Source organism: Tamandua tetradactyla (genome assembly GCF_023851605.1).
Source record: "Tamandua tetradactyla isolate mTamTet1 chromosome 9 unlocalized genomic scaffold, mTamTet1.pri SUPER_9_unloc_1, whole genome shotgun sequence".
NCBI lineage: Eukaryota > Metazoa > Chordata > Mammalia > Pilosa > Myrmecophagidae > Tamandua > Tamandua tetradactyla.
Window position 1 is genome coordinate 304,874 of NW_027518242.1, and position 24,970 is coordinate 329,843.

At 42.8% G+C, this 24,970-nt stretch overlaps 1 long non-coding RNA gene across 3 annotated transcripts in view; it reads left to right on the forward strand.

The window, feature by feature from the left end:
• Positions 1 to 17,839, forward strand: part of LOC143672727 (uncharacterized) — a 53,104-nt gene extending 35,265 nt beyond the window's left edge. The window contains exons 3-4 of one of the 3 annotated variants that reach the window (XR_013170006.1): positions 10,453 to 10,813; positions 17,569 to 17,839. This is a non-coding gene — a long non-coding RNA (uncharacterized LOC143672727). Of the gene's footprint in view, positions 1 to 10,452; positions 10,814 to 11,126; positions 11,209 to 17,568 lie in introns of those variants that run through there. The other 2 variants (XR_013170008.1, XR_013170004.1) reach the window with 2 other exon arrangements.
• Positions 17,840 to 24,970: the final 7,131 nt, after the last annotated feature.

A 24,970-nucleotide genomic window follows, 5' to 3' on the forward strand; every position in this document is an offset into this window, starting at 1 on the left:
TTATATGAGGCCAGAGTATGGGGAAGCTGTTCCAGGTAGAGCTCAGGAGAGGAGACAAGTTCCCAGAGGAAGCATGGCAGTGTGATGTGCCTGGGCCCACTGGACACCAGACTGTGCAGAACATTCTCTCTGCCCCATCATGACACAAGAAAGCAGAAGGACTTTGCTGTCTCCCAGAGTGGCCTGGAAGAAGACAGAAGGAACTGCTGAACAAAGATCTTTGAAAAAAAATTAAGACTGACCAAGCGGCAGCTTACATGAACTAACTAGGAGAGATCCATGGACAACCAAAGGATTCCAAAACAAACTCCCTGGCATGAGACAAGTCCTAGAACTTGAATGCAATGCCATGGAAGCAATTTACTGTGATTATGTTTCCAACACTCCAGAGAAGGAGTTCAAAACCTGCTCTTAGAACTTAGGGCAAAAAATATGACTTCATTTTCACTAACTTCTAACTGATATTTAATTTCTTTTTCAATTATGAAAATAGGCTAAAGACCAACTAGTCAGTCAGAATCTATCACCAACAGTAATCACAGATATCTTCATATCTCATGATGGTTTCTGCAGACATCTCAAAAGATCATTTCTGCTCATCTACAAAATCCCAGTAATCATCAGACTCCTCCCAGGCCTTGTTTTTAATGAATTCATATACATTACTCTACCACAGGTTTTTACAAAATTTGATAAAAGTCTAAGTTTTCATCAAATATTTAAAATTTAATTGATATATTGCATTTGCACTTTTAGGTACTCAGTGTATTGAAAAACATTATTTTGCAATTGGCTTCCCCAGACTGCCAAAAAGGCCCATGTCAACGTAAAGGTAAGAGCTAATGGTCTAGAGGGATAGGGTCATGATAATCTAATGATCTATCCACTCATCTAAGGTGGACAGAAAGCAAGAAAGATGGAGAAAAAGAAGTGAGAGAGGAAGGGAGAGTTGATTTCTTAAGCACCTAAATTTGTGGGCTGAGATAAATATGTACTGCAACTGCCAGTTAAGAGGCAATGGTAATTACACACCATGATCAAGTGAAATTCATCCCTGGTATGCAAGGTTGATTCAACATAAGAAAATCAATTAATATAATACACCACCTTAACACAATGAAGGAAAGGAAAACAAAACACTTGATCATCTCAATTGACACAGAAAAGGCATTTAACAAAATCCAGCACCTCTTCTTGATAAAAACACTTAAAATGCAAGGAGTAGAAGGAAACTTCCTTAATGTGATCCAGGGTATATATGGAAAGCCCACAGCTAACATCCTGCTTAATGGTGAAAGACAGAAAGCTTTTCCTCTAAAATCTGGAGTGAGACAAGGATTCCCACTGTCACCAGTGCTATTCAACACTGCACTGGAAACTCTCAGAGCAACTAGGCAAGAAAAAGAAATAAAAGGCTTATTTAATTTATTTATTTACTTACTTAAAAAGGAAGTAGTTACACTTCCTTGGTTGTACATGATATAATCCTATTTGCAGAAAATCCTGAAAAAATTACAACAAAGTTCCTAGATTAATAAATGAGTTCAGCAAAGTGGTTATGGTGCAACATACACACCCTAAATCTGCAGTGTTAATTATACACAAGCAATGAGCAATTAGAAGAAGAAATCAGGAAAAAATTCTATCTTCAATAATAACTAAAGTAATATCTAGAAATAAATCTAACCAAGGATGTAAAAGATTTATATATGGAAAACTATAAAATATTACTGAAAGAAATTTCTAAAAGACCTAAATAAATTGAAGGACATTCCCTCTTCATGGGTTGGAAGACTAAGTATCACTAAGAAGTCAATTCTCCCCAAAGCAATTTATAGATTCAACACCATTCCTGCCAAAATTCCAACAACCTTCTTTTCAGAAATGGAAAAGTCAATTATCAAATTTATATGGAAGGGTAAGGGGCCCAAACAGCCAAAGCCATTTTGAAAAAGAAGAACGAAGTCAGAGAACTCACACTTCTCAACCTTAAACCTTATTACAAAGCCATAGTAATAAAAACAGCATAACACTGGTGCAAGGAAAGACATATAGAACAATGGAATTGAACTGAGAGTTCAGAAATCAACCCTCACATAAACCAGTTTATCGCCAAAGGCATCCAAGACCATTCAATTGAGAAAGAATAGTCTCTTCTACAAATGGTGCTAGGAAAACTGGATCTCCATTTAATAAACTTTACATAAAATCTCACCATTTACATGAAAATCAACCCATGTCCACCAACCAATTAAGACCTAAATAAAAGAGCCAGAGCTATCAAACTCCCACAATAAAATGTAGGAAAGCATCTTCAAGGCCTTGTGTCAGGCAACTGTTTCTTAGACTTTATACCCAAAGCACAAGCAACCAAAGAAAAAATACGTAAATGGGATCTCACCAAAATTAAAATCTTTTGCACCTCCAAGGACTTTATCATGAAAGTCAAGTGACGACCCACACAATGAGAAAACAATATTCGGAGACCACATATCCAATAAAGTTTAATATCCAGAATATATAAAGATATTCTTCAACTTAACATCAAAATAAGCTAATTTAAAAAACAGGGGAAAGACTCTGAATAGAAAGCTCTGCTAAGAAGGAATGCAAATGGCCAGAAAGAACAAGAAATGATGCACAGCATCATTAGCCATAAGGGAAATGCAAAGCAAAAGCACGAGATCTCATTTTACACCCATGAGAACAGCTGCTAACTAAAAAAATGGAAAATAACAAGTGTTGGTGAGGATGCAGAGAAATGGACACACTCTCACTGCTGGTGGCAATGTAAAATGGTCCAGCTGCTTTAAAGGACAGTTTGGCAGTTCCTCAGAAAGCTACATAGAGAACTACCATGACCCAACAATCCCAGTACTAGGTAAATTACCCAAAAGAATTGAAAGAGGGACTGAAACAGACACTTGCACACCAATGTTCATGCAACATTATTCACAATTGCCAAAAGATGGAAGGAATGCAGGTGTCCATCTGCCACTGAATGTATAGATACAGTGTGGTATATACACTCAATGGAATGTTCTTCAGTCGTAAGAAGTAATGAAGTCCTGGTACCTGTGACAACATAAATGAACCTTAAAGACATCATGTTGAACAAAATAAACCAGAAACAAAAGCACAAATATTGTACCATCTCACCATTTTGAAACAATTAGAATTAGCAAACTCACAGAGTCAGAATCTAGAATATAGGTTATCAAGGGCTGGGATGGGGAGAGGCAATGGAGAGTCAAGTCTTAAAATGTGCAGTGCTCCTATTTGGAATGATGGAAATGGTTTGGTAATGGGTGGTGGTGAAGGCAGCACAACATTGTGAATGTAATTAGCAATATGTATCTCAATGTGATTAAAAGGGGAAATGTTAGATTCTATATATGGCAGCAGAATAAAAAATTCAAAAACTTCATTAAACTACTATACAAACAATGAACCTTATTTAGACTATGGACCATTGTTAATAATGTTAATATATTATATTATATATTATAATAATATAATATATATATAATATAATATATATTATAATAATAATAAAAATGTTCTGTCATCAACTGTAACACACATTCCACACCAATGCAAGGTGTTAATAGTAGGGTGGTTTGTGGGAATGGTGCATTTTTTTGCATGATTGTTCTGTAAACCCACAACTTCTCTAATACAGAAAAAAAGAGAGAAACAAGGTGTAGTCACAATGAAATAGATGGACATAAACATAAGCACTCTTTTGAGAGAAGAAAACCTTTTTCCTGGCAAGTCAAATGTCCATGCTAGTGATTCTCAAAGTTCAGAGTGAGTATGGATCCTGTGGGAAGTTGTTAATAATAAGGACTCTGAGCTTGATTCCATGAAATTCTGATTTCAGTCAGTCTGGTGGTGTTACAGGAGGTCTTAGGAACTAATTTTTTAAAGCCACTGCTCTCAGCAGCCACACCTGCACCAAGGCCAGGTGGAACTAACTAGCCAAAAACTGGAATCAATGGGCTGAGGACACTGTGAGTGCAGCAGAAAACTATAAAAAGCCTCAGAAAATAATGGGATTATTTATTATTTTCCAGCCCAATTTTATCTCTAGCATTCTCTTTTGAGAAAATAATATTTCCTATACTTCCTTATAAAAAGTATTTTCTACAGGGTGTGATTTTGTTATGTGATTCTCTCTATCACTTGCTTGCTTATAAATTCTTGTTAGGACAAATAGTACAAAGAAACATCTTTGTATCATCCCTCCAGATTATCCTACATTCAGAAGTTTATATGACAGAAGTTTATGTTATGAAGTTCCCTTCACCTCAATTGCTCTATCATTCATGGAAAATAAAACTGTTTCATGTTAAAAATCTTTTGATCTCAGACCATATTAGAAACAGAGACTTGGAAAATCATGACCCTACTGTATGCTGACTTGCTTTGATACAATATGCATAATGTTTTAATTTTCAGCAAATGTTTAAAACTTACTCAGTGTGTTACTTCTGCACTTGCATGTCCTTTATTTTGTGCTCCAGAAAACACTGTTGTGAGGGGGGCCCCTGGGCTTCACTAGAAGAGCTCACTATGATGTGCTGCCAATTCAGTGCTTGTCTCAACTTCTCAAGTGTGGGGAGACCATCACCCATCCAAGGCAGAAAACTGCAAGTCCCCTAGACCAGTGGTTCTTCAAGTGTGGCCCCAAGACCAGCATCTGCATCACCTGGGGGGCTGCTAGATGTGGAAACAGGGCCCCACCCACAACTCCTGGAGCTTTGCAACTACCCCGGAGCTCTACCCTTCTCCCACCTGCCTTTCCTAATCAACTGTCACGGCTCATCACTGTCACTCCCTGTTTCTGCTGTCAGCCACCTTCTTTCATATTCCCCATTTCAATCCCCACCACATTTCATCCATGCTAAAGGCTCCCTGTCTGTAATTTTACTCCTTACATACCACCCTTCACAGACAGGCAATGCTATCCTTCTAAATGCAAATTTGCCCATGCATTTTCCTAACTAAAATCCTTCAAATACCCAGAGGAAAGAATAAATGCCTTAATTTGCCATAGCAGACCTTTATTATCTGGCCCTGCTTTCTTCTCTTGCTTTATGCCTCCTTACCCTATTTTAATGTCACTTGACCTTTGCACTCTTCCCTTTGATTCATGTATCAAAGTCACAAACCTAACTATAAATTTAAATTGTTATCATCTAGTCACTCAACAGTTCCTCTTCTTAACATTTCCCACTTCAATGACCTCCCTCCACCTTATACAAAATAGCAAAAGCAAAATCCTGCCTATCCTTAAAGCCTCAGTAAAGCTCACTTCCTCTGGGCAGCCCCTCCTGGTCCCTTCCAGCAGATTCAGGCCCAGGCGCTCTCTTGTTGGTGCGCTGATGTGTTCCCAGTGGTCTGTCAAGTATGTCATAACTAATAAATGTGGGGTTTTTGAGGACAGGAACCATGTTCTCTTCTGTTTGGAAGTCTAACAACCCCAGCCCCAGGCAAGGAACCTGCCACAAAGACCCCAAATGATGTTGACCAGCCGACCACCAAATGACTAAAAGAGTAGCTGAATGCTGACAAGGAAAATAACTGGGGTTTTGAAGATATTTGCAACCTGGACTCCTAATTTCAGCAGCATTATCTCCTAGATTGCAAACCAGCGACCAGAGATCAAACACTCTCCACGGACATGTCTTCTTAAGTCAGCAGTGTTTTAAATTTGTTCAATGCCTTTAGCTGGGATATTACTCTCTTCTGTTGCCCATTCCCTCCATCCATTTTTGTCTTTCTTCTACCAGATTCACACATGCATTTTACCATCTTAGCTTGGGAAGGCACGGGAGTCTGCCACCAGCCCTACCTGTTTCTCTGAACCTTCATTCTTGGCTCCTGTTTCCCAGGAATTTCTTACATCCCCTCTCAGTCTCTGCCCAAATCTTTCTCTCTACTTCCCACTGGTGTCCTGAGACACATATTTACACATTCAGAACTCTCAGCATTTGTCTATGCACTTGTCTCAAGGCTCTCTGAGTTTGAGGTATCCTTTTCTAGTTTGATACATTCTTACTGCCCTGGCTTAGAGTTTTGCTAAACCCCAAGCCATTTAGGATTATCTTTAGGGCACAAATACCAGCTCTGGCATATTCAAAACATGTGATCTTGGAACATCCTCTATTTCTAAGTCTCTGTTTCATTGTCTAATAATGGAAAATAATATCTTCCTTGTAGGTTTGTTGTAAGAATTAACTAAAAAAGTATACATTGAAACATCTTGTGTCAGTTTTGGAAAAATAGTAGAACTTAATTAAATTCTGTCTTCCTCAAGTTGGTTAAGGCAACAAAGCTCCAAACAATATAATGAGAAAGAGCTATTTATAATTGAGTTTCTATGATGTGTAAGTCTGTTCAAGTACATTAGTAGCTTAATACATATGGAACAAGCACACACCATGGGTAAGGTACTATAATTTCCATTACAGAAAGGAAACTGAAGCTCAGAGAAGTTGCATCACTTACCCATCATAGGAAAAGTAGTGCATCTGCGAGGGTGCTTTGGATGTGGTCTTAGTTCCCCAGATGCTAGACCAAACACCATACAATGGGCTGGCCAAAACAGGGGGGATTATTGGCTTATGGTTTTGAAGCTAGAAGATGCTTTCTCCCAAAGATTGTTCTGGGGCTGCCTGACAGTGGTGCATGGGTCTTGGTTTTTCTTTCACATGGCAATGCACATGACTATATCTTCTTTCTCTCCCAGGTTCCCTTGACTGCCAATCCTTTTTTTCAAGGATGCTTTCTTTTCATAATATCTGCAGAAATGGGATGAAGGCACAACACCATTCCATTGGGCCACATTTTCACAAAAATTACTTCTTCAAAAGATCCTATTTACAATGGGTTCACATCCATGGGAATGGATTAAGAACACACTTTTTTTCCTTCCTGGGGTGCACAAGTCAACCTATCACAGCTATGAAAAATGAAAGTATTTTTATCAATAAAGAGGAAATCTGAAAATAGTAACCCAAGGGGTGGGTTACTGCCTCAGCAAGGCGGGGCTCTGGGCCTGTGGGTCTGCGTCTTCTTGTGCCTCCTCCACGTCATCCACTTATGGCCCCAAGCGAGGAGGAAAGAGGGGTGCCGGCAAAGAGAAACCAAGTTTCTGCTCCTGCTGCTCTCTTCCTTAGGAAAAGATTCCCTAGAAATGCTCTGGAGCCTTCCCCTTTCAGCTTCTTATGAGAACTGAGTCACTCAGCCTGGTTGGATGGGAGGCTGATAAAGCTTGCATCTGACTTCTCGGCGCCTCTGAGGGAAGTTGGGGAGTGTGGAGAAGGATGTGAAGGGGTGTGGGATTAACACTGAGAAGGGGTGTGGGATTAACACTGGGAAGGGGTGCGGGATTAACGCTGGGAAGGCATGCGGGACTCATGCTGGGAAGGGGTGTGGGATTAACACTGGGAAGGGGTGCGGAATTCGTGCTGGGAAGGGGTGTGGGATTAACACTGAGAAGGGGTGCAGGATTAACACTGAGAAGGGGTGCAGGATTAACACTGAGAAGGGGTGTGGAATTAACACTGTGAAGGGGTGCAGGATTAACACTGGGAAGGGGTGTGGGATTAACACTGGGAAGGGGTGCGGAATTCGTGCTGGGAAGGGGTGTGGGATTAACACTGAGAAGGGGTGCAGGATTAACACTGAGAAGGGGTGTGGAATTAACACTGTGAAGGGGTGCAGGATTAACACTGGGAAGGGGTGTGGGATTAATGCTGGGAAGGGATGTGGGATTAATACTGGGAGGAGGTGCGGGATTCATGCTGTGAAAGGGTGTGGGATTAACACTGAGAAGGGGTGCAGGATTAACACTGGGAAGGGGTGTGGAATTAACACTGTGAAGGGGTGCAGGATTAACACTGGGAAGGGGTGTGGGATTAATGCTGGGAAGGGATGTGGGATTAATACTGGGAGGAGGTGCGGGATTCATGCTGTGAAAGGGTGTGGGATTAACACTGAGAAGGGGTGCGGGATTAACGCTGGGAAGGCATGCGGGATTCGTGCTGGGAAGGGGTGTGGGATTAATGCTGGGAAAGGGTGTGGGATTAACGCTGGGAAGGGGTGTGGAATTAACACTGGGAAGGGGTGCGGGATTAACACTGGGAAGGGGTGTGGAATTAACACTGTGAAGGGGTGCAGGATTAACACTGGGAAGGGGTGTGGAATTAACACTGTGAAGGGGTGCAGGATTAACACTGGGAAGGGGTGTGGGATTAATACTGGGAAGGGGTGCAGGATTAACACTGGGAAGGGGTGTGGGATTAACACTGGGAAGGGGTGCAGGATTAACACTGGGAAGGGGTGCGGGATTAACACTGGGAAGGGGTGTGGAATTAACACTGTGAAGGGGTGCAGGATTAACACTGGGAAGGGGTGTGGAATTAACACTGTGAAGGGGTGCAGGATTAACACTGGGAAGGGGTGTGGGATTAATACTGGGAAGGGGTGCAGGATTAACACTGGGAAGGGGTGTGGGATTAACACTGGGAAGGGGTGCAGGATTAACACTGGGAAGGGGTGCGGGATTAACACTGGGAAGGGGTGTGAGATTAACACTAGGAAGCAGTGTGGGATTAACACTGGGAAGGGATGTGGGATTAACACTGGGAAGGGGTGTGGAATTAACACTGGGAAGGGGTGCAGGATTAACACTGGGAAGGGTGTTGGATTAATGCTGGGAAGGGGTGCAGGATTTGCACTGGAAAGGGGTGCGGGATTTGCACTGGGAAGGGGTGCGAGATTTGCACTGGGAAGGGGTGCGGGATTCACCAGCCAAGTGTCTGCCCAGGTGGAAGGGAGAACTGGGGTACAGGGGCAAACCTATCTCATGTCAAAAGCCACACCCTTGGGTGGGCCATGGTGGCTCAGCAGACAGTTCTCGCCTGCCATGCCAGAGACCTGATTCCCCATGCCTGCCCATGCCAAAAAAAAAAAAAGAAAAGAAAAAACACATCCTTTTCCCTACTTCGTGCTACCTCTCTTATCGTGTGAATTTAAGTTGCTTTGTAGGAATTTAATATATTAGTGAAAAATCCAAGCTATGGCTTCCATTTCTATTCTAACCTCTTTCAAAGAAAGCCTGATTACTCTTTCTAGTCCCTTATGGTAAGAATGATATGTTATAAATAAATCATTGCATCTTTATAGAATAGGGGCAATAACTCTCTTGAAAATATGTTTTCCCTTTGACATAAAAATATGAATGATCTAATGAAGAAATCATCAAATTGGTAAAAGACTTCAGATATATGTAAATTGGGAGAGGAGGGGATTATATGCTTTTAAAAGATCCATTTTATGTTTTTGATGATAAATTCATGTAACCTAGGTAACATGTTTCCACTGTCTCTTTCAACAACATATGTGTTCAACATTTTCAAATATTAAGCAAAAAACTGATACCAAAGGCTTTTTGTGCTTGTTTGAAGGTGAGAGTGGAATTTCATTTGTTTCAACAATTCACTGATATTTATCAAGAAGTGAATGTATAGAAGGCTAGAATATTTCATCCAGATATTAGTAATATGTACTTACTAAATCAATTTCCCTATTGAAATGCACTTCAGATCCATGTTTTATTCCAAAATTAACATTGTTGGTCATTCATGTTTGTTAGCAGTAACTGCATTTGCTTTATTAAAGGCAGAAGAGAAATGAATATCTGTTCATCTGAAAACTAGCAAAGAAGTTAGTTACTTCAAGGCACAAGAGAACAGCCTTCTATTTTAATCTAAAAACATTCCCATGTTTAACTATACTAGTTGCAAATTCTGGAATAGTTTATCCAGTTTAATATTTCACATTTTGATTTGTGATACCAGTTTCTCTCTAGTATCAGTGTGAAAGGAAAGGGTGAATTATAAATGTGCTCAGATTTGCCATTGGAAGACAAAAATTTATCGAAAATGTTAAAGCAGTATTATGTGCATGGTTGTTAAAAAATCCACCATTAATGAAATCTTTCAAGTTTACAGGGGATGGTTACAAAATAACTGAATGTTAAGGTATTCAGAACTCTGTTATCATGTTGCATTTATCAGAATTCATTCATAACAGAATTGTCTGATAAGTAGCACTAGTTTAAGGCTGAATGTATTAAAATGCATCCAGTTGTTTGAAACAGATAAACAACTAGGAGTAGCATGAATACACAGGCATTCATTACTTTACCCAACAGGAGGGTGGGAGGAAGCAGTTCAGGGCAGGGATGGCACCGATGTGATGCCATCATGGTGCCAGCTTCACAGCTCCCAGGAACTGCATCACTGCCTGGTCATCTGATTCATCAGCAGTGGGACAGGGAGAGGAGGGGTGACCGTGGTCACCAGTCCTGGGGGCACCAATATGGAGTTTTATGACACAATTTGAAAGCCACTGACTCCAGTCCCCTCATATTTTTTTTAGGTAAAACTAAAGCCCTGTAACTTCAGTCAATGACTCGCCCTCAGCAGCTACAGTCAGCACAAGAAGGGTCTCGTGGTCCCCAGGCTGATGCCATGTCCACTGTGCTCTCTCCTCTCTGTCAGCTGGGTGGGCTTCCTCTGGAAGGCCAGCAATGACAGCATTGGGCAGTGGAAGGACAGGGCTGAGGAAAGTCTTGGCTCACTCACTCGTACAAGACTTTACATGTGGACACCAGGCCAGGTGGACAGAGAATCCCATCCTGCTCTGCTATCCAAGTAGCCAGCTCTCACTTCCTTAGCATCAATAGCCCAGAGCTTAAAGAAATCCTGGAGAAGCAAGCAGTGGTCCCTGTTGTGGCACAGTGAGTAATGGTCATCATAGGGTGAAGGGAGTGGAAGGTGAGGGATTGGTGTGGAGAAAAGAGAATGCAGTTGGTTTTAGAAGGTGGAGGTTCTTGACCCTTCTTTTTCTCAGCCTTGGGAGCCATATCCAAAACATGGAGATGCACACAAAACTAATATCTGACATCCTATTATTACATAGAGAAGAGAGCTCATGGTTTTACTGAAATTATATAAGGTGGCTAGAGCTGTACCCACTACCCACAAATGAAGGAGTTTCAGTGTAATTGAGATTAGATTGAATTCTGTTGTCAAAATAACTGGGTCATGCAGCTCAGTAGGATGGCCACAGATCCAGCATGGAGCCATGTAGATCATCAGAGTCCTACTTGGGGAAGCTGAAACACATCCTGGGATGGGTGACAGCAGATGGCCCCAGCATATCTTCACGCTTGGTCAGATGTTATTAATGCATGACCACAGAAGCAAGTGGCAACCACAGACCACACGAGTTCCTTCAGAAACCACCCAAGCTACAGAAAGGTAGGAATCGGCTCAACATGCTAGAGTGCCCATAGTGCTTATTTTTAGTAATTGTGCTTTTTAAACAGGTGGAAATGAGGAACTGACATTTTATCTCCATTTTCCTGGTGTCGTTGAAAGATTCCATAGAATATTTAAGTGAGTGATCACTCACTTAAATGCTCACTGGACAAGTAATTCTAAAATAGGACATTAACTTCATATTTAAAGAAAAATTCATTAAACCTGAGTCGTTCATTACCATGAAACCATTTGATTAGATTTTACAGCATGAGTAACTGTTTCCCCAGTAGCAAACATTCAGCCAAATGTTACACAGATGAAGGTGAGTTAGGGATATAAATTATTCTAAGCCAAAGACCATTTCTTCTCCTGGGTCCCTTCTGCATGGCCCTGGGACATCCTGGAGGAAATGATCACAGTCCCCTGCTGCCCTTCTGGAGAAAGGGACCCCATGGTCCACCTCTGAACACTCCTGAAAAGCAGTTAAAGCACCAGCATTGCAAATTAAGAGCTGGAATGTATTACCTACAGTTACTGTGATGCCTTGGTCAGACTCTATTCAGTGTCACCCAAATAGCTTTCTTTTCTTATCGTTATTTGTATTAGTGAAAACCATTTAAAAATGGAATCCCATTGCATTTCAATTGTTGTTATAGCCTAAGTAGGAGAAGAAGGAAAACTAATCTCTTTTACAAATGAAAATTTCTTTCTTTTGTTCTGAACCAATTCAACCTAAATTGTTAACTCTGCAAAGGCACATTTGGAGGGGAGAACTTTCATGGGCAGGACTGGGGTGTTGGGCTTGTGTTATTATGCCCCTGGACCTAATTCCCATGGACTCTGTCACTGTGGACTCAGCATTCCCACTAAACTGCCCACAGCAGACCTTCTGTATAGCCATATCTGCAGTGGCTGAACAGTGACACAACATGCTCAACCCACTCACCCCAGGTCTGCACGGCATCAGGTCCCCTGTCCTGTAGTCGCCCAGAGCCGCATGGCCAGGGTCATGGCTCATCCCAGGATCGGTCGGAGGGGCCCGGTGAGGTGGACCACGCGGCACATGAGCGGTCAGGATGGCTCCCGCCCTTTCTTTGTCCGTGAAATGCGGGACAAAGGCCTCACAAGGTGGCTATCGGGGTGACCCACCACAGCGCTGAGCCCTAGGTCCCGGGCTGTGGCTGCAACTTGCTCCCCGTCCAACGCTGGCAACCATCCTCCCGGAGCAGGCTGAGCCTGCCCAACCTGCACAGTGCGCCCACGCACCCCCGGAGCCCACGGATGTTCTCTTACTCAAGAGGGGGTCCTGCGTTGTCCAGATGGGCCTAAATCTGGGAGTCCTGCTGGGGGGGGCAGGGCGAGTGCGCCTGCAGGGGACGGAGGGGACAACGGCACGAGCCCAGCGTGGCCAGCAGGGGGGCAGGAGGAGCGGGTGTGGGCGGGGGATGGGGGGGGGCAAGGTCAGGAGGGGCCAGGTGTGGGCTGGAGGCTGCAGAGCTTTGCTCCCAGAGCATCCAGAGGGCGCGTGGCCCATCTTGATTTGGCCTGTGGAACTGATGTCAGACTTTGTCATCCACAATCACGAGAGTCACCTCGTGTTGGTCAGGGCACGAGGTTTGTGGTCATTGGTCACAGCAGCCTCAGGCAACCATGCGGCCACCGTGTCTCCAGCACCCAGGTGTCCCCACCAGGCTCCCCGTGCTTTCCGTTTAGGGCCCCTGACCGCCCCTGCTGCTGTCCTCAAAGCTGGGCATCTTGTCCATGTCTGCAGCACTCAGAAGAGAATTGTCCACGTTTTCCCTTGTAGTTCGCAAACTTCATCATAAAGTAAAAATAAATGCGGGTGAGGGGAGCGGTGGGAGGCCACCATGGGTTTGCTCCGGAGGAGAAGGATCCATGCCAGTGCCGGCCTGCCCCAGCCCCTGGCCGCGCTAGGCGGGAAGCATGAACGCTTTATCCTAAATCAGCATTTCCACTGGAGTGGAGGAAACGCCCTCTGGTTACTTCAGGTCATATGGCAGATGGGTCCCAGTGGCACCGGGGCTCTGGGTCACACGATGTCAGTGCCATTTTGACCCCTTTTCAGTCCTATTTAGACCAAGCAGGAAGTCTCAGCCCATGCTGTTTAGGCCTGTAACACTTTTTAGACATCTGCCAATCTCTCCTCATGAAACCAGGAGGCCAGGCTATTAATTCAGAGCCAAAGTGAGCACAGGAGTTCATTCTGTGTTAAATCACTATTTTGATTATGACCCTCTATTAGGGCAAAATATTTTTAATGGTGTATGATAATCATAAATTTTTCCTTTCTAAACAGATGCATTTAAATAAAAATATTGAGCCAGTTTAAAGAAAAATATTAAGTAAATAACACCAGAGATGGTCCTGGTGAAGCTGGTACTCAGTGGCCTAAGATATGGTCCCTGCGCCCCATGAGGAAAGGAGCCCTGGGAAATGCAGGAAAGCCTCTACCCAAGTCCCCAAATCCAGAGACCACGAGCCATGTAACATCAAAACATTGACACCGAGACTGTCTGAGCCCGGGGCTGCAGTTCAGTACTTCTGGTGGGGTCTGCATGAACCTCCAAAACACGACACGAGGACCCATCAGCTTGAGAGTGTCACCTGCTTTCCCACGGGGCTTGAGTCCTGCACAGCTGAGCTGCATAGCAGCCACATCTGGATTGCATGGCAGCACACCTGGATGACATGGCAGACACACCTGGATGACATGCCAGCATACCTGGATGATGTGCCAGCACACCTGGATGATGTGCCAGCACACCTGGATGACATGGCAGCCACACCTGGACAACGTGCCAGCACACCTGGATGATGTGCCAGCACACCTGGATGACATGGCAGCCACACCTGGACAACGTGCCAGCACACCTGGATGATGTGCCAGCCACACCTGGACGACATGCCAGCATGCCTGGACGATGTGCTGGCATGCCTGGACGGCGTGCCGGCACACCTGGATGACACACCACGCTCAGGAGAGCTCCAGTCAAAGGCAGGTCCATGGAGTTCTTCAAGTCGATGACTTTACTATTCCTTATCCTTCCAGAATAGAAAGGTAACTGGTTTCCACATTAGCTGTCAGAATAAATTGCATGGTGGAAGAGACTTGTGTTTTAATGGCCAGTTTCTTAGAAAATGCAGTTGATGATCTTAAAAGAATTTGAGGAGTTGAAATTAGAGTAATTCTATGTAGAAAAAAAAACAAAAACATAATTTCGATGGGGACATACTTCCCTCTGGTTAGAGGAAAATCATGGTACAGCTATGCTTTATTCTCCCCTGAAAAAAAAGGATGCTGACAAGACTATACTCTAATACCTTAAATGCACAGGAAAAAAAAGTAATTCCAACCTTTTGGGTACTTACACCACACTCAGACTCACAGAGAAAGCCTTGCTCCTTTTCCTTGTCTGTAAGAGATTCATGCACCCCCATGACTCATCCATGGGGGCAGAGTACACACTAAGTGACTGAGGCGTGGTCACTATCAGCAGTGAGTGGACTCAAAAGCAGGTGGTGAAGCCACCTGGGGCAGACTCGGTTGGACCCAGGGGTCAGCCGGAGAGGCCGGTGGTATCTTAAGCAGATGTGGGGCAGGCGTGGGGGGCTGCATGCTCCCCCTCAGCAGCAGATGCAGGAGCACCTGGCCATGAGGGGAGCCAGTGAGGAGGAGGAGGGACTGGGGGAGGAGGGACCAGGGAGGAGGGGCACAAACATACCTGCTAGCCCTCACTGGTACCTCAGCCTCAGCAACATTTACCATGTGCTGAGGTCACACGACATAGTTCTGTGATCACTCTTCTTGCCCTTCCTTCCCCAAGTTGACAGTCTGTGTATGGTGGAGATGGACATGGCCTCGAAGCCCTGGTGAGGGCTGGCATATATGTTTGTGCCCCTGCTCCCTGGTCCTTCCTCCCCCCTCGTCCCTCCTCCTCCTCGCTGGGTCCCTTCATGGCCAGGTGTCCTTGCATCTGCTGCTGAGGGGGAGCATGCAGCCCCCCACGCTTGCCCCACATCTGCTTAAGATACCACCGGCCTCTCCGGCTGACTCCTGGGCCCACTGAGTCTGCCCCAGGTGGCTTCACTGCCTGCTTTTGAGTCCACTCACTGCTGACAGTGACCACGCCTCGGACATGGACACCGCATTCTGCTCCCACCTCCTAGCTCCCACCTCCCACCTCCTGCCTCCTGCCTCCCCATATGAGAGCTTGGCACTGGTTCCGCCTCCCTGCACCTGCCTTTCCTCATCAGGAGGATGAGGAAACTACCTGCTTCTCAGGGTATAATGAGGATTAATTAATACAGAAATTGTGGTATTTATAAGCAAATACAAGGCTTGTTGCTGAAGCTGCCACTGCTGGGCTGGGGCGCCCTCCACACCCCCATGTGAGACTGGCCAGGCGGGACAGCGGCTCTAGCGTGGAGCTTTCAAGATGAGAATAAACAGAACAGAGACCAGGCATGATGAGCAGAAATACCTGGAGCCATGGTTCTTAATTAACATTTCCTTCAGGAAATGCCAGTTTCTAGATGCATGATAAGTACTCTTCCTTAAATGACAGAAAAATTTTTCTCCAAGCCTGGTGGCCATGGTCCCGCAGAGCTCCCGCCCTCCCATGGCACAGAGCCGGGTCATTGGCAGCAGCTGCTCTTCTCCCACAAGCGCAGAGCTCCGGAGCATCCTGGGCTGCTGGACCCAATTGTAGAAATGTATCCCACATAAGGATACAGAATCCCCAAACCTGACTGTGAGAGCTGCCATGTCCCCTGAAAACCAGATGCCACTGTGGACAGCTGGCCTGGAAACTCACTCTTCTATTGACCAGCAGCCAAAGCTAACTGCACTGCATGTCACAGCCTCCGTGCGCCCACGTGCATGGTGGAAGAGTCATGTGGACTCAAAGTCAGAAGGAAGACCTCAATACCTCTAACTGTGTCCTCATTTTTGATGCAAGGTCATCCATTCACTACACTTGTAAGAAAGCGGCAAGCCTAGCTCATTAACGCTATTGGCATATTTTAAAAGGAAATGGTTCATAACAGTTTAACAGAAGAAAAAAAGCCCTGGGGGCCTTGCAGAAGTTCCTTCATTAAAAGAAAATTAACCCTGAATTTGTAGTACTGTGACTTAACAAGCAGTGGTAATGCCTGCCCAAAATATACATCAAAAAAGGGCCCATATGGCTTGGTTATATGTGGTAATTAGAACAGAATTAGGAAGTGGTGGAATCATAAAATTTTCAACCTGGCAGAGCTGGAATACAAAATTTCATCCAATTTTTCTTGTTTCTTCCTCTTCACTATCCCTACCCTTCTTTCCCCAAGCACATTTCACAGATTAATATATATCACAGAATGAATATATAAACATATATTTATATAAATATATTTATATTTTGGTCCATGCTCATTTCAAGGCACATGAAAGGTGAAAGAACTTCTAGAGTAAATGACAGACTAGAACAAAAACATGCACTATATAAAATGAAGAGGCTCATACCTTTAGCATATTAAGAACTCTCTACTAATCAATAAGAAAAGGTAAACAACCCAAAGGGAAACTAGGGAAAGGACATTAGTAGACAACTCAAAAAGGAATCCATAGAAATTCCTGACAAATATTCAAATAGAAAGCAAAGCAATGCAAATTGAGACAACGCAGTTCTACCTATCCACTGCTAAAGACTGCATGACTGTTATATTCAGCATTGCTGGGCACTGGGAAAGAGGCCACCTTGTACCTTGCTGGTAGTTACAAAAAGTGACACCACCTTTCTGCATAACAATTTATCCATATGTCAAAACTTTTCTAAAATATGTATATCCTTTTCCTACTAACTCGATTTCAAACCATTTACTCTAAAGAATTATCTAGAGGTGAACACAAATATTTATGTAAAAGAAAGTTTCTTGGAATGTCAGAGGAGTAAAGAATTAGAATCAATCCAAATGTCCAATAATAGGGCTCTGATAAATATATTTTTGTATACATCTTCAATTGAATACTACCCAGTGATCATAAGTCATAGGACAAAATAAATATAATGGCATGAAAGTGTTAATAAAATATCAGATTATAGAAGAAAAGGTACAATGTGATTTAATAAATTGATCTATCAATACAAAAATAAAGTATGCAGAAAATAGAATCCAAAATATAAGGCAGTAGCATTACATGTGATTTTTCTTCTTCTTTGTTTTCCAGGTTTTTCAAATCATCACCAATGAGCATGTATTAACTGAAGACAGAGTCTAAACAACTTTAAATGACACTTTAAATGATCTATTGAGATGAACCTGACTTGTTTCTCATGTGAAGGTGGAATAATATGTCCTTGGGAATCCTTCAGAGGCTAGCATCTATAATTCAGGCCTGGGGTCTCAGATGGCCACACTCTCTCCCTGTTGAAATCTGCTTCTGTGAGGAGACAGTGCCTCCCAGAGTAAATAAATAAATAAAATTAAAATTAAAATTAAAAAACCACCAATCTAGCAAAGAACTGTTTTAAGATTGCCGTCATCCTTCCTTTGGGGAGTTGGGAAGCCCAAATGTCCTTTAACCCTTAGCCATCCTTCTGTAACTTCCAAGGCTGCAACAGGGTCACTGACTTAAATGCTGTGAAGCATCAGATTAATTAATAATCAGGACAGAGTTAGATGGTTCTCTCTGCTTGAGCACTGGTAATTATCATGCCTGACACACAATTCAACTTTTGGTAGGCAGCAGGCAAACTGCTGCCACCATTGTACTGTGCTCCATGTTCCAAATTTAATTTAAGGTTCTGTTTAGAAAAAAGAAAAAAGAATCTTTGCAAAGATTTATCCATAGCAGTCTCTTCCTGAGGTCAATTTTTTCTACATTGACTCCCCGTATTTATAGGTGATATGATTAGTTATTTAATGCAAGCAAAGACCTTTAGAACACTAGTATGGAGCTCAGAAGGATACTAAATATTTAAAAATCTCATCTCATGATTATAAAAAGGAAGGAGTGGGGTGGGGCATTGTAAAGACTATTGTTTTGCAAGAAAGGTTCTTAATGTAGCATGGGGAATTTCAAAAAGCTGGCAATCCCCTTTTCAATTTGGAGCAATGTGACTGCAACTAAACATGTCTAAAAACTGTTTAAAGCCATGGTTCATCTAGGTACTATTAATTAAAGATGTTTTTGTGAAAATACCTATAATAAGTCAATTGCCATTCACATTTGGAGTGCAAGTAACCAGATTGCCCAAAATAAATCTGTTTCCCCACCTTCAAAGTTGGATGCTGCCCCAAAAGTAAGATGGCAACCACAAAAAACACCTTAAAATTCCTATCAATGAAAGTTGATCCAGCCATGCATTCCTGAATAAGCAGGCAAATGCACAGTGCCTAGCAGGAAGGTGCATGGCATGGCTGGCTCATTGGCCTGCAGAGAACCTCTGGAGTGGAACCCCTTTCATCAGCTGTGCCTTCTGTGCCTCACCAGCTCTTGCTCCTTTCTAACTATGGCCCCAGGAGGTGCAGGACAGGCTCAGGAGGTATTTTCTTAAGGTAACTAAACAAGTTTAGAATTCTATGACCCAAAATTACCTTATGAGAGTTTACATTCATATACCCAGGAAATGACCATTTCTTAGGAACTGGGTGTGATGTAACAGTAGTGGAAGTGACAGCTTTATGAGCAGAAATGGCAAAGCCAGTCCCAGGCCAGAGCTGCAGGTGAGTGTGGCAGGGACCCCGCAGGGGCAGGCAAAGGCAGGACCCCTCTAAGGATACAGCCCGAGGACCCCGTGTCTTTGCAGAGGGCCATTAGCAAAGAGAGTTAGGATAGCATCTTCTTAGAATCTGGGTTAATGTTAATAAGAATTGCCTTTGAGAATGCTAATAAGGTTGTTCACAAGAACTATTGGAAGTCAAATCTCCATGGGATGAAGACATCAGAGACACACTGAGGCAGTCTTGGGCATAGTTTACCAAGTGCACCCAAATCTCCACCTTATGAGAAATCCCCGGCCTCTCTGTGCTGGAGCCTGTGACTATTTTGGCCAATGAGTCATGAACTCAAATGAAGCATGTCATTTCTAGACCAGGGCATTTCATGGTCTGTGGAAGATGCTTTCTTTTTCCTGTTGGCATAGTGGCTGGCCACATTTAAGATGGGCAGCTGCTCTGTACACCTGGGTTCCTAGATGTTATGATGAACTGAACTCCCTGGTGAGATTATTGAATGAGAAATAAGTCTGATTATTTGAAGCCACAGATATACCTTAGCATAACCCAACATCCTGACTGATATATGCAGTGATTTCCAAATGGATGCAGTCTAGTGGTAAAGCTTCTACCGGCCATTCAAGAAATCAGATATAAGTTATAAAAGTCATAAAAAAAGCCAAAACACTAAAAATCCTAGCACAGGTAACAGTGTTAAGATGAACAGCGTAAAAAGGAAAGCAGCTCTGAACTAGTGCTTTTCAAGAAAAAATGAATCTGGTGGTGGAGGGAAGGAGCAAATCAAGAGCTATAGGCACAAATACAATAAATAAAAACTTTGCTATGTGTTCTCTAGTTCTTGAAACAAAATAAAAATAATACATGGGGTAATATATTTTCATAAATTCATTCCTTTGAATCATTGTTCTATACGTAAAATGTCCCCTTCCGCTATGCTGACACAACTACAGTCATTTCTTCCTGTGAATTACCAATTGAAAAACTATAGAATCCAGGTTTTATTATGCAGACAAAATCAATAGACTTCCAATTAGTCTGTCTTTCACCCTAAACTAATACATTTCCAAAACATAAGATAAAAATTATATAAAAATAAGAGGCATATAAATTTCCACAAAGCATTTAATGCAACTGTCCTTTAATAATGAGTCTAGGTTTTGAGAGGCAGAATTTGTACAACCTAAATTTTGTGTCATCAGCATAAATGTGTATTAGAATTGTGATAATCCCATTTCATAAGTGGAGAGACCCAGAAGCATCATGAAGCCAACTAGAATGCATTTAGAGAGACATTTTTAAGTGTAATTCATTGGTTTCTAAAATTCTTGTCATTCATCCAGTCATTCAATAATATGTAATGAATATCCACCATCAGACATTGGACCATGTGAACAAGACATAGTCTAATAGGGAGGCAAGAGTGAGTGAGGAATTACAGAACAGAACGGCATGCCCAAGGCTTGATGTACGAGTGCACAGAATGCCACGTGACCCACATGTAGGTGTTCAAGGGATGGCTTCCAGGAGTGGGGTCTAAAATAGGACCATGCTAACAGAGGCTGGGGGCAAGAACTTTCCAGGAAGAGAGAGAGAAAAAAGAGAGACTTTAAAGAAAACTCGAAACAAGAGAAAACCATAGACATTTGGGACCAAGAGGCAGGTCAAACAGCAAATGGAAAATGGCCAGAGATGAAGCTGAAGGGGTAGATTTGACAAAATTCAGATCTTAAGCCTTCTTATACATACAGATTTTTGGTTGAAAACACCAGGAAGCCATTGAAGGATTTGAAGCAGAGTGATTCATGTGATTAGATTTGAGCTTCAGCATGACTGTCGTGATCATGGACTGCAAGATGGATCGGACAAGACAAATCTGGAAGTGGGAGACTGTTTGGGAGGCATTTTAAGTAGCACCAGTGAGAGACAGGTGTTCTCCAGTCTACAGGGTGGAGAAAATTGGACAGATCTGAGAGAAAGAAAATAAAGTCAAGAGAATGGGTGTAAGTCAGCAGACAGGAGGAGTAGTCAGCAGCAGCCCACCCTGAGCAGCTCTGGGGCTAACGGCTGGGGTGGAATCCCAGCTCAATCACTTACTATTCAGTGGCCTTGGGGACCTTTCCCAATCTCCTTTGGCCCTAATGTTCTCATGTCAAAAATGAGGGTGAGGAGGGGATCACCCTTACCCCAGGAGCTGTTTTGAGGTTCGGTATGCATTCAGTCAGGAGAGAAAGGACATCTGTACTGGTAAAGCCCATAAGAAGGAGAGAGTAGGATACTGAGCACAGCTAGTAGAATAGACTCCAGAGAAAAGAAAAGGCAACATTCCAGATCTTGAAAAACTCTGCTGCACCTTTTCTCGGAAAAATGGCTCATGTATGTCCAATCAGTGGGGCATTTTTGTTCACCCTTTTCATAGGAAAGAAAATGGTAAGGTACATGATATATATGACTCATCTAAAAAGCACAGGGCTGTGAGCGACGTGAAGCTACCAGGCTCACATTTATTGGCAGCCGCACACTGCCACTGTGCAGCCCAAGCCTGTGGCCACCACCTATGGAACACATACGGCCACTGTCCAGAGTCCTCATGAAGTCAGAAGAGGGGTCGATGATGGACCCCTGGGTCACTGAGAGTGTTCAGCAGCAATTTAGCAAATTATACCAGACCAAGAAATCAAGATTTCTCCAGAAATTAAACTCAGAGAGCAAGGATTTAGAACACAGAGAGAACAGAGTATTTGGACACACTGAAAGGGCCAGGGTGGATCCTTGTATGCAATATTTATCTATAGGGAATATATAAACTATATTTTCTCAAAAATTGTCCTACCAGCCTTTGCTACAAAACCAAAGCTTTAGTCGACCTGGGCTCATAATGCCTTCCAGAATCAGCATTCTACCACAGAGGATACTAACTGAAATGCATGCCTGGTCATTTGAAATGCTGCTGACAATGTAGCAAAGCAACAGGTGTTGGTATGCAACTGATTTTCAAGGCACAGTAGACATATATCAAATCTCATATCCTCATGTCTGACTATTTATCATTTTTTTATAAAGCAACCTATTAAAAACCTACTTCAATAAGCTTTATTTGTATTTCTCAGAAAGTTTTCTAATGGATCATACTCTGAAGTATGAGGGAAAACATGCTTTAAAACGATAATAACCATGCTTTTTTTTTTAACTTTTTATTTTGAAATACATTCAGACTTAAAGGACAGTTACCAAAATATTACAAACTCTGTACAAAGAACTCCAGCATAACCCACACACACTCAGATACACCAATTTTCACATTTTGCCTCATTTACCATATAATTCTATCTATATATTCATCTATATATCCATTTTTCTGAACACTGGCATGAACGTTTCTTAAGAAGACAGTACTCACTTACGTAACCACCTTAAGCACATGTATCAAATTCAAACAACTGAGCATTTACACAAAGCTTTCAGGATGGACTCCAGTTTTTTCATGTGTCCCTTTGAGCTTCTTCTCCTCCCTTGCTGGGTCCCATCCAGGGTCACGGATTGCATTTAATTGTTGCTGTTTCTTTAGTTGTTCTTCCTTTTTTTTTCATTGTGGGACATGCTTTAATTTAAAAAAATCAGTGAGATTCATTTCATTAGATTAATTAGAAAAACAGGTATGGAAGGTTTATATATACATATATTAGGTACTTACAGCTGTAAACACATTTGGAAATCTAGTACTTGGAGGTGACATGTGCTAACATCTGCAGCTTATTTTGAAATGCATCAAAAGCAAGATGTGTTGCTAGTAGATGGAAGGATGGAAAAATGAGATATGTGATAAGGCAAAAATAGAAAGTGATTGAGATATGGTTGCTAACTACAACTTCTGCAACTTTACTACTTGTGATAAATTTCTATAAAATGTTAGAAAAAAATATCTATGAGTAATCCTTCCAATAAGTTTCTCTATTTCATCTCAAGGGCCTCGTTTCATGAGCTATCCACTTTTGGCTTTCTGTCTTAAACCACTTTCTCTGTACTGCTACTTTCTTCCTTTCAGCAGTTTCTTAGAATGTGTGCTTGTGTGTGTGCACACATGTGCACACATGTGCATGTTGGAAAAATGGAAATGTATTCCAATTAGACCTAGAAAAGAAAGGTTGTACTACTGAAAATGTACAGGTAACAGAAACCCCAGTTAGTCTAACTCAAGAAAATGGAGAATAAACTCACAACTCAAATGCTGATTGGCAGGGGTGGGGAACCTGGAAGCTTCAGATGTGACTGCATCCACGAAGACAAGTAACACTGCCAATACCTCCCTTTGTCCATCTGTTTGCGCTCCTCTCACAGTTGATAAGAGACAGGACTGTAGCATTACCTGGAATGTCCACCATAAACACTTCTGTTCTGGAACATTCCACCCTTGAATCTGTGTCCCCTTCTAGCCACCCCTTCTAGCTACCATGATACTGCTTGCCAAACTTTTTGGAAGCTTCATCTATACTTGCTTTTCCTCTTCTTCACCTCACAACCACTCCTTAGTCTCTACAACCTGGATTCTGTGCCCTCAGCTTCAGCAAAATCAGTTTTACAAAAGTAACTGGTGACTGACAACTGAGGACGCAAGGGAGAATTACATTTCTCACCCTGCTGGTTCCCTGGTGCAGCATTTGATTTTACTGATCACATCTTTCCTTACTTTGGATTTTCCTGGTATCAGGCCCTGAGACAAGAACTTGGGTTCAAATAGCTTATTTGGAGAAAACTTCAGGAAACAAGAACAAAAGTGGAAAAGTGTGACTGGGAAGGGAGAAACACCAACAGAGTGCAGTAATTGAAAAGTCTTTCATTGGCTTTTGTCTGAGCTGTGAAAACAACCCCCTAGTGGGTCACCTCCCCAAGCTTTGCATCTCTAAATCCAGACAAATCCACAGTATCTGATGCTTTCCCAGTAAAGTCCTTGCATGACTCCCCACACCCTACAGACCCATCAGCCTGTACAAGGCATCCCACCACCTGGCTCTCATTTGCCTTTCTAGTCTCTTCTTGCCCTGTTTTCTAGCTGCCATTTGGGCCATAGGAGGACTCAATGACTGCGGGGGTCCCCCAAACACATACTCTTTCCCTGTCTTGTCTGTGTGAGGCTATCTATGCTCCTGGAGTGCCCCTCCCCATGCTGGGAAATGTCCTGGATTCGGGCAACCCTTCCCCATGTCCCATTGTTCCTTGTGCAAACCTTTCATGCTGGTACCAGTAAATGGCATTAGGGCAACCTGAGCTGCTCACTTTCCCCTCTCCCCTTCAAGACTGCCAGGATCACAAGGGTCAAGACAGTTTATTAGTCAGTGAGAACTTAATAAATATTGACCCAAAATGTAAAAGTGCTAACAGCACTCTTGCTGACATCTCCTTACTCAAGCAGATAAAATGGATTACAATTCATTTTTGTTCCCTCTTTACTGAGGGAAAGAGAGCAGGAGGGAAGGGGCACAAAGGGTCCAGTTTTACTCCACTGGCAGCTCAGAGCTCACTGGATACCCAGGGCACCTTTGCTGGAACTCAACACAGAGGTGAGGCCCAGCATCACTCAGGGTGGCCCTGGTGAATTGGCTTGTTTCCAATATACGGAATTGGCTCGGCCCCTCGGCTGGAGAGCTGCTTTATAAAAAGGTACTGAAAATATAAAGCTGCTATTCACCTTGCCTCCCTTAACTAAATGTAAATTTCTACCATAGAAATGGGTTGGTAGGTATTGTTTATTGAGATTCTCAGAATAGTCTGGTAATAGAGAAGTTTTCCATCAACATGAATTGTTCATTCAACTAATATTTTATTTTATTTTAGTTTTTGAATAATGAGACATGTAAATGGTATTAATATCAAACGGCAAACAAGGATAGTGTAAG